This window comes from Rhea americana, unplaced genomic scaffold (assembly GCF_003343005.1).
Source record: "Rhea americana isolate MKP2758 unplaced genomic scaffold, rheAme1 scaffold_4, whole genome shotgun sequence".
In the NCBI taxonomy this organism is placed as follows: domain Eukaryota; kingdom Metazoa; phylum Chordata; class Aves; order Rheiformes; family Rheidae; genus Rhea; species Rhea americana.
This window is the reverse complement of record NW_028186534.1, coordinates 6,261,983-6,272,193: the sequence shown is the minus strand read 5'-3', so window position 1 is coordinate 6,272,193 and position 10,211 is coordinate 6,261,983. Positions and strand designations below refer to the sequence as shown.

The 10,211-nt window shown below is 43.5% G+C and overlaps 1 long non-coding RNA gene across 1 annotated transcript in view; it reads right to left on the bottom strand.

Annotated features, from left to right (window-relative positions):
* LOC146590740 (uncharacterized) overlaps positions 1-1,249 on the bottom strand; it is a 12,990-nt gene extending 11,741 nt beyond the window's left edge. The window contains exon 1 of the long non-coding RNA XR_014896934.1: positions 783-1,249. This is a non-coding gene — a long non-coding RNA (uncharacterized LOC146590740). The remainder of the gene's footprint in view (positions 1-782) is intronic.
* Positions 1,250-10,211: the final 8,962 nt, after the last annotated feature.

Here is a 10,211-nt window from a genome sequence, read left to right as displayed (position 1 = left end):
CGGGCCGCCCCGGCCGCCACCGTGCAAAGCCCTTGGGCTGTCGATACGCGCCGCGGGCTGCGGGGAGGACCGGGGAACCTGCTTTAAGTCCGCCCTGGCTGCCTGTCGGCGGCGAAATGGCCGAGAGCTCCAGCTTTCCCTGACGGAAATTTCAAGAGCATAAACTGTCTGAAGCMGCTTAAGCAGCCTTGGCAAAGCCAGCTCCCCGCAAAAGACGCCTGGGTTTGATGGCTTTCCAGCTTCTTACCGGGAACCCTGTTGTCTTCTTGCCACAACATGACTTTTCCGTGGCAGCCGGGCCGGGGACGCGGCTCCCGCTGCGCCCCGTGCACGGCGTAAACCAAACCCGCCGGTGGCGAACACCAGCCTGCCGTGCCGCCTCTCAGAATTCACGGACCAAAGCTCRTCCAGAGGGAAAACTTTGTATTATCAGCACATTTATTTTTTTTCAAAGCAGAAGCTGCGTATAACAAAACCTTTCACTTAAAACAGATTCACAGAAGAGAAAAATAATTGAAATTATGTTATCACCAAAAAAGGGATGAGCTTTAAAGCAGTTYCGTTCTTTTTAACAGCTCCTACCAATTCTGACATTCCCATATAACTCATCAGCAGTTTCTGATACAGACTCTTATTTATCCTTCTTTAAGCATAKGGAAAGACGTAATGAATTTTAACAAAGATACCTTCATGCTTCCGAATTTCTCAGAAGTCTTGAGTTAAAGCAGCATGAACAAAACACAGAAAGCTTCAAATAGTTTGAAAAAAAAGTTCTTTCTCACCATGGATCAAGCTCTAGTTGCACAGTWTTTCTTGCTTCATCATCCTACCATTCTCCAGTCACCTAGGTAGAAAAGATCTGATAAAAAGAAAACACACACACACGAAGAGGAGGAATTTAACACACACAGAAACGTTTGAGGCTTCTTTAAACAAACATCATAATGTGGTAATGAAATAAAAAACTCAAAAAGGTTATACACACTTCTTCCCCGTGTGGARTCCACCTCCCCAAGAGAAGTATCTTTTCTGGGAATGACTGAACCTGTTTTGTTTCTGATTTTATAAAATGAATTTCTTTCTTTATCATGGTAACCACTACTTACCGAGACCAAAGAAAATGACTAACTTAAATACGAGCTAACTGAGGAGTGATCCAGTTCCCCACAAACTCAAATAGAAAGAATTGTTTTGAGCATAAATGTGTTGATCACACAGTGATTCACTTTGTAAACTACTTTTTAGAGACACGATAGAGCTTTATTTAGACATGCAACTTTATTTAGCATCAGTTACTTCAGTCTTGGCCCTAAAACTATCCACCTCGCAGTACTGCACATTGCCAACRATCCCATTTCCACTGCTTTCCTGCAGCAGCTCGCCACGGCAATGCCAGTGAGCACAGCCCTTTAATGGGTTGCTTGGGTGAAAACAAGTTCGAGCCGTTGCCTAGTGAGATGAGGTTAATCTGCTGTTGGATATCAATCCTTCTGCATAATTAGTGACTGTGTCCTGATGGTATAAATAGTATTATTAATTACACTGATATTAATACTGCCACTAACATTATAAGGCTTCACTATGGATACAAATTGGGTTTGTTGCAGGATCAAAGTCGTCAACAGAAGGAATGTGCAATTCCACCTTGCCTGCTTCCCCAGGCAGGACGCCGACCTGGCCACAGAAACATGCACACAYGAGTGCGTTGTCTTTAATTTTCCAGCCATCTCCATTCTCTTTCCCTGGACAAGGGCCCTGGGCTGACCACTGTTCAGGCATCAGGTCCTGTCGCTGCAAGAACCTGAGATTTGTCTCTCTTTCACCTGTTGAAATCACGTGAGGAAAGGTGCGCCCAACATAAATGATGAGAATCAGGAAAAAGCAGTGTCCCAAGGACCCAGCACTAGTTCCCACGTAYGGTGAGAGGAGACGCGGTTCCATTCACCCTCCGGAGATTTGTTGATCCTTGTCCGAGCAGACACACAGGCCAGCAGCTGGCATGGCAGAGCCTCCTTAACTCACCCCCTACCTATCCCATTAAGGTCAGAAATACTCTGCTTCTAACGATGTTTCACTGCATTTCTGCCTACAGCCCACCGTGAGTGCAAAGAAAGCCCCGCGGGCAGCTGGCAACGCGGAGCACACCTGMGAAGCAGCCACGCGGGCCGTTTTTTGCAGTGGGTTTTGCCTGGTACCTTCAGCAGAGAAAACCATCGAGTCGGAGCAGCAGGACTGGTGACTCCAACTGGTTGGTCACTGGTTGGTGACTTGTTGGTGACTCCAACCTCTTCAGCAAGGTGAGGAAACTTGTGGGTACTTGCAGAGCTGAACTACCCCACGCTCAGACAGAAACAAACRCAAAAAATCTTGTTAGAATATGCATCTTCAAGGATACTGGGGTTCTGCTTCTTTGCCTTTAATCATTAATCTGCTTTTATTACTTTCATTAATATTGTCGCTTCTGCTGCTTTATACTTTATCAAATTAATTAATGCTAAAGATTACAAATGCCRTTGTGTGCAAGGTCCAGCTGGGATTCAAGGAGAAAGTATATTATAGAAATAAACTTTTATGAAAGAACYGGTTCTGGAAGAACGGGTTAAGCAGCATTCCTGGATGTCAGATGTGAGCCAATCTTCAAAAAGGATTATGATCTCAGGAATTTCTCATTTGTGAGGCGGATTAGAAAAAAATAACAGCAAGTCCAACACAGACCTATTTTTCTAGTTAAAAACTGTTTAAATAATATCCTTGCTTGGATGTGATTTTATTAGGGAACATAAAAGTGTAAAAGGCCCCAGAGCAGTATTCAATGAAGGGATTGCTTGCAGTCTGCATAGGAATAACCAACCCCAAACTGAAACCCTAAGGGAACCATGCGCCTGAGCCGACTGGAAATTGCATGTGAGACTTCCAGCACCAGGTCGTGCTGGCTCTTAGCCCGGCGGTGCTTGATCAACGGCTGCCACCCTCCCTTAGCAATTCTGCTACTCAGGTGTTGGTGTAAGCACCTACGCCGGAATTCATGTAGCTCATAAAATGAAGTTGTGCATCTAATTACCATTTACAAGCATGCATTTTGTGGTAGGCTGTGTGAAAGTTGTAGATCTAAGTGCATTAATACAACAAACATTTGGGAGCTTTGAAAACCTCATAAAAACAATAGCTTATAATAATACCTAATAGCAGAATCTCARTTTCACAGATCAAAAATGTGAGGCAGGTGGTTAAATAAGGATAAACCCATACCTTGTATTTAAAAAAGCAGTTGACTGTGCCTGCAAAGAGCCCCTCAGCCAAATCTGAATGTGTGAGGCCACTATATTGGAGGAATTAACCAAGCGCTTTAGCTATTAATGAAACATTACAACCATGACTTGTTTGAGGGGGGGGGGAAGAGAAGAACAAAAACAAAGATGCTGTAGAGAATGGTAAAGGCCTGAGTCGACATCGTTATACTTATTTCCATTCATTTTCTATTTCTAAATTAATTCAGCGTTTATAAAAAAAATAATGTTATGGCACACACGCCCAGGATTTCAGGCCGTGGATAAAAGCACATCGCTCGGGTGCTTGTCTGTGAGCACTGGAGCAAGGGCAGACAGCAGGAGCTGGGCCAGCTCTGCGGGAGCACCTCTACCCTCCCCTGCCTCCCGTCCCTGTGCTCTCCCCGACGATTAAACTGCTACATGAAAAAAACACTATTTTCCCCGTTTCCCCCACAGGACCGAGTGGCACAGCTTGCCGTCTGACACTCGCTGGCTAATTGGAAAGAGGCCAGATGCAGAAATTAGCTGCTGCCTTTTCTTGCTGCCTTTTCAAGAGTTCCCGTGACGGCAGGCAGATCCGCGATAAAGGAGGGGACGGTTCCTCTCTGGATGTGACTGGGAGCCGGCTAAGAAAGCAGCGACGCAGCAAAGCTTTTCACGGAGCGCTGCAGGTGCTCCCGTCCTGCAGACGTGATGCACAGCAGTAACACCCGGCGCTGACAGCACTTCAGATTTTCTCCATACCAATACTGCAGTGCAGCTCAGCCAGGAAAAGGGGGGAAAAACTGAAAACAGAATAGGGAGACAAAACAGGTGATTGAAAAAACTGACAGGAACACCTGGATGAGTTATCCACTTGGGTAAAATTAACACTGCAGAAATGCTCGTTTGCTTTGAATACACTAATTCCATTCTGCAGACCTCACCCAGAGGCTCCCTTGATGTTAGCAGCAGATGTGATGCTATCTTCAAAGACAGAATTTAGTCCTATGATATTAATCCTTTGGTATAAGTAATTGCACAGTCTCTCTCCTATTGCGTATCAAAATGAGTGACAGTTTTTGCTAATAGCACACAGGAGGGAGTAGGTACGCATGTGTAAGGACAGTCTCATCTGGAGCCAAACGAGAGGTCTGTGGCATAGCCAGACAGGACTTCCAACTTGAATTTTAAAATATTTTTCCTGTGTTTTCCTTTTAAACACAAGAGAAGGTTCTTTCCTTCCTGCAAACGCTGTCTGAAAAGCGTGGGGGCTCTGTATCACTAAGAGTGTGTGCTCTTGTGACCTAATGTCCACACCAAGGCAAAATTAAAGTTTTAGAAATAAACTTAATTCAGATATTGAACTTGCAAGTGTTTGATTTGCAAACATTATCTTTTTTACATAGCTCATTTGAACTATGCTGAGTTACACCCTCCCCAGACACACAAGTCATCACAGCAAGGTGGGAGTCCAGCAACCCAGGACCCCAGTTGTCACTCTTAGTGCAGCAGCTTCCCAAGAGATGATCCTGAGCAAGCTGGGCACTGCAAATGGAGCAGTTGCTCCTTAGCATCCCCCAAAATACACCCCCCCAAAAACCCAAGCCAGTTTGTACTCCTAACGCATCAGCTGGCAACAAAAGACTAGTTTTCCCCTCAGGCTTTGACTTCAAAACTTCAGACARCCTTGTGCCCTAGGATTGTAGTGCAAACTAACCAGTTAATTGAAGTTAAACACTTTGAGAAGCTACATATGTCTTTTCTTACAATGAAGAGGAGGCCTCTGCCAGCAGAGCTCTGCACAGTCCACTTGCGGTTCGCTGCCCTTTGGATGTGCGCAGAATTTTAAGCTGATGGAAATCCAGAGGACTCAGTTGAAGCCAGAGGCTTTCAAATCCCAATGCTCAAGCACTGCGAAGCCTTCAGATGCATAGTGCTTGGGAACTGCAAAACTTGATCACTGAACCAAATCTTGGAGGCTTCATTGTGTTTAATGCTTCTTGCCTGGAAGCAAGAGCTCAGCAGGAGCTTGCAGAAGGTCTCCAAGATTAACAGCAGAATGTCGCAGAGTGTGAATTCACATGAAAAAGGATTTGGACTCTGAKTGGCTGTAAGTAGTAACTCATAGCAAATTATCATTCTGGCATGCAATTAATAACAATAACAATAAATGATAGCATCTCATTGCTCATATATGGGACTTTCATCCACAGCTTAAACCTTTTCAGGATTATTACTAATATTTTAGAGGAGTAGCAAATTTTCACTGGAAGCTAAAACGATTTGCCCCTGTCTTCTAGCTTGTTTGTGGCAGAGTTAAAGGCAGAGGTCCAGACTGGCATTACTAAACCCCACATTCTCCTTTCGAAGCTGTGCCTGCAACCTACAGCTGTGCTCATCCCTCCATATAGACACACCTGAGCTAGCCGCTGGGCTCACAGCCCCAGTAGTGCCAYGGTCACCTGTGCTCTTCCTCCTTTCCCTCCCAGCTCCTGCTGGGCTGCAGCAGAGGCATTTGGGGTGATGGCACCAAGCCCTTGCCACGGGCTGGGGCTGCCCTCTCGCCGCCGCGGGATCCCAAAGGCAACACGGCTCCCCGCAGCATGAGCCGCTGATCCCGGACCTCCAGGGTGGCACTCGGTAAGGACGTTAAGCAGCGAGGCCGTCCCAGGCCCTTGAAGGCACTCAGAAGCTGCCAGGAGATGTCCTTCCACTCGCCTCTTGACTTGATTGTGATCAGCCTCTTGCAGGAGGTTTTCAGCCACCTTGATTAAATACTTACACTCTCCAACTCTGCAGCAGACCTGGGTCCCTTTTTAAAGCCAACTGTCAATTTTGCCTCCTAGTTTTTTCTATAAAATTTGCTATCTTTTTTCTTTGATTTACCTCATAACGTATTTTCAGTTTTCTTTCCCACTCTTCTTTGAACAGCACTTTGATTCAAATGGATGCAGTAAATCCATTTCAAAAGAATATGGTTCCTGTTTGAGAACAAATCAGAATATTGAGCCAGTTCAACTGTCTTAAAAGCTATGGCTGGAATCACTAGGAAGAACTCTTTATTGGGTCARATTCTGATTATAGATTTAATGAAACTTGCTTAGTATGAGATGGAATAGAATTTGTCCTTTAACAATTACATTTCTGTAATAACTTTCAGCAATTAGTACTTAAAACGCAGGMGCAATATTCTCACTCTATTACTTACTGTGAAACCCTTAGGCTTTTGCAAACTTTGAACACATGACAGTTTTCTTATGAAAAAATATTTTTTAGCTTTGAAGGACTGAATAAAAACTTAAATAAAATACTAAAAATACTTTTCTGTGGAGGAAGCTAGTGTTACTTATTCCAAGCCATCACATGTCTGTATTAATGAAAACTGATGTCAGGACACCTTCTTTTGCAGTCCTCAGAGATGAAGTATTCAAGATGGGTAAAATTTGGAATTCACAATGTTTTGGAGAACACTCGCATTGGAAAAACTCATTAAACCTGCAAAAACCTGCTAGCACAGTCTCTCTCAAATAGTTAAAGTAACACTTCCTTCACTGAGTACTTCTTCAAGCAYGAAATACCTTAAATCTATACCTCTCATCCCTCATCAGGTTTACACTAGTGTCACTGCATTAATTCATTGTTACTCCCAAACTTAGAATTAGGATCCTTGATTTCTTTAAACACTAACCTACTTACCAAGTTTTTCCTGTCCTCTCCCCAAACTACAAAAATAATGGGGTTTGTTTAGGTAGCATAATTCACAATGTGCTTTTTCCTGTGCAATTTTTCTCAATTTATCTATGTATATATAAGGCCTTATTAGGTTGCTTATAATGATTAATGAAAGCTGCTTCAATGGCATTTTCACCTTGTCTCATTAATCCAGATACGCCAAAGTTAGGCATGAGCTTAAAATACTAATCACTGAAGCCAGCAAACCCGCACGTGTGAGCAGAGACCGATGCTAAATACCTGGTGGCAGTAGGACCTACGTGATTCGACCCATGCTACTGTGGTARCACTGGGATGTGAACCGAGCTTTTCGCAGCATGCCAGACCAATATTTTAACTTTGTCTTGATTTCTGCTACCTTTTTGGTGAGATTTCTCCTGTCACAGTTCTTGAAGTGTCTGTTCACGCAGCACCCACCAAGATAGATGGTGAGATACCCACAGATTTTGAAGAGGACTGTTCTGCTTCTGAGAAGAGTTTTGGTTCCTCTCCCCACCGTACTGCTAGGGACTACGTGGTGGAGGAAGACATTAAATGATTCGATGAAGTCCATATAGCTGCACAATTGCCTCTCTAATGCAACAGTGAGGTTTTTTACAATGGAAAAGAAAGTTATAGTTTACCATCTGCCCTCTTCTGGATTGCAAAACCCATTCRGTGGCTTCATTTTGGCTCCAGTTCCCCGTGTTCTGGCGCAGTCTCGGAAAGCAGGACAAACAAAGCCGCAGGCAACAGCATCTAGCAACACGTGCTATAAGCAGGAAGCAACTATTGATCGTTAATGCGTCAGCAAGGCACCAGGCCTGACGCTTCGTGGTTCAGCAAAGATGCTCATTCCTTTTCACTTTTATTCCCCAAGAGCATCGTCTTTTCCCTCCTCCACTTCCTCCCCCTACCCACACTTAATGCTCTCAAAGCAATAAATTCAGGGGTATGTGTCTGAACCCATCATTTCCACGAGCTGATAAATCCAAGCATCATCATTTACAGATGCAAAAAATTCACCCACAGAAATGTAGGCTGGGATGTGGCATTTGATCCTGCTGTGCTAAACTGTGTCTAATTTCTGTTTTATATTGTACGTTATTYGAAGTTACCTAGGCTCCCCTCAGCCTTTAGAGTTCGGAGCGACACGGGTTGGCAAATGTCTGGATGCAGAAAGGCAGTTCCTTACCACAAAGTGCCTGAACACGGGCAGGGATTTTCACCTCTRGAAAGTAGATGGGGGCTGGAAATTGGGAGCACACAGCTCTATTACTCAGAGAAGCTGAATGTTTTCATTCAAAGATTAATATTTAACTATTCTGTTCTTTGTTCTAAAGCAATAAACATGTTCTTTTTGCAACCTGAGGATAGACAACTGCCAAACACGGAACTTGAGGTTTTGATGCAAAATCAGAATGATACTAAACATACCAAGGATCAGAAAAAATAGTGCAAGCTGAGTCCTATAAAACCTGTTTGCGTCTCTCTTTAGAATTTGCCTCTTAAGACAAAACATATAGTTTACTAACAAAACTAAGGTTTTGCTCTGTTCWGAAAGAAGAGTTACGTGATAGTAGGGGGGGGAGCATTTCTTTTCCCTGTCCCACAGCCAAGCCAGGCCCCCGCTCCGTTGCGGCGCATGTCGGCAGGGGTGTTACATGAAACAGCAAATGCAGCTGGAATTGCAAGAACCAGGCTGAGCAGCGAGTCATAGAGATGGAAAAAAACTAGGTTAAAAAAAAAAAAAAAACAAAACTTGTAATCTGAATAATTTGATATAGAAGTGGTAACTGGAGAATAACAGTGAGAGCCTCATGCTGCTGCTTTTACACACAGCATTATGATCATAATTATATTTTTTTAAAAAAATTCTTTTTTTAATCAAGATTCAGAACTTTGAGAGACAAGTCTGAAGGAAAATCRTTCAGAATTGCAATCAAAACTCTCAGGTCTGGGCTTGTGCTCTACGGTTCAAACACCAGACAGGTATGAGACCTTATTTTAAAAACAAGATTTTCAAACTTTYCTTGTGGTTTTGTGGGCTCACCTGAAGATATATGGGAAGGGACCTAATTGCAGAGATGGTGCCCGAAAGCCGTCTTTTCCGTACAAGCAATAAATGTGATGCTCTCCGTGATAACGCAGCGGGATTCCCCGCTTTGGGATTATTTGCTGCCTTGGGGCCTTCCCGTGCTCTCAGCAATTCGGCAGATCGCGTCGGCAGCTTTGGCCGGCAGTCCTGTGTAAGGGGAGACAGAGCTGTTTCTTTTTTTCACAAAAAAAATTGCTTCTCCTCATTTTGTGAGAAACCAAAAGGTATCAGTAGCTGGAGGGTGCCCCGCAGCGGAAGAGGAATTGGCCTTTGTAATTTTCTTAACAGTTGCCTTCTAGTAAAGACCAAAACTACTGATAGAACAAATCATATTAAATCACTGACTCTACAGAGTTATGCCTGTAGGGAGTACAACACATTGGCTTTTGGATAAAAAATGTCAATAGTTCTATTATTTTTATGTTTTTAATCTGAAAGAGACAGAGGTTATAGGGTGTTTTAAGAAAATATTTTCTTATGTACTGGCAATTTAATTCCTTGGCATGCAGATGTAAGGAGGGATGCAAAGGATTAGGTGCAGGGAGATTGTTTTAGTTGCACAGTCGCCCTTTCCACTCCCACCTCCCAGGTAGGCTGAATTACGAAATCTCCCGTTTGTTGTAAATTTTAACCTTCTGTTTTTTCTGTCACTCTCTGAAGCACATAGGAGCATTTTAATGTGTGCAATTCTTAAATGTCAGTATAATGGAAAGCAGATGAGTCTTTTATGACAGCAATTTTTCACTCACTTTTCTTGCTCAGGCTATGCAGCAAGAATTAAAAAAAACTTATTAAAACTTATTTAAATAAAAAACTTATTAAAATATCAACTTCCCTTCAGACTGCTCTGATGCAAACAAAAGTTCTGAAGCCAGATGACGATTCCCTGTTAGCACTGCCTGCCCTTTCTGCTGGCCAAGCCTTCTTGTGCGCTTAMTTCTGCGGGGCCATTACGTGCCAGAGCACTCTTGGTGCATTGCACAGGGCACTACGTATAAGTGACAGTACACGCCAGACAGCGATACATCACTGGGGATAACGGCGTGAAGGGAAAGCAATTTTTATCCTGTTCCGCCTCCTACCTAACTTCCATAATTTGGTATCTAGCACTTGCACAGGCTGTAGAAGGAGCTGAAGATTTAATGAGAATT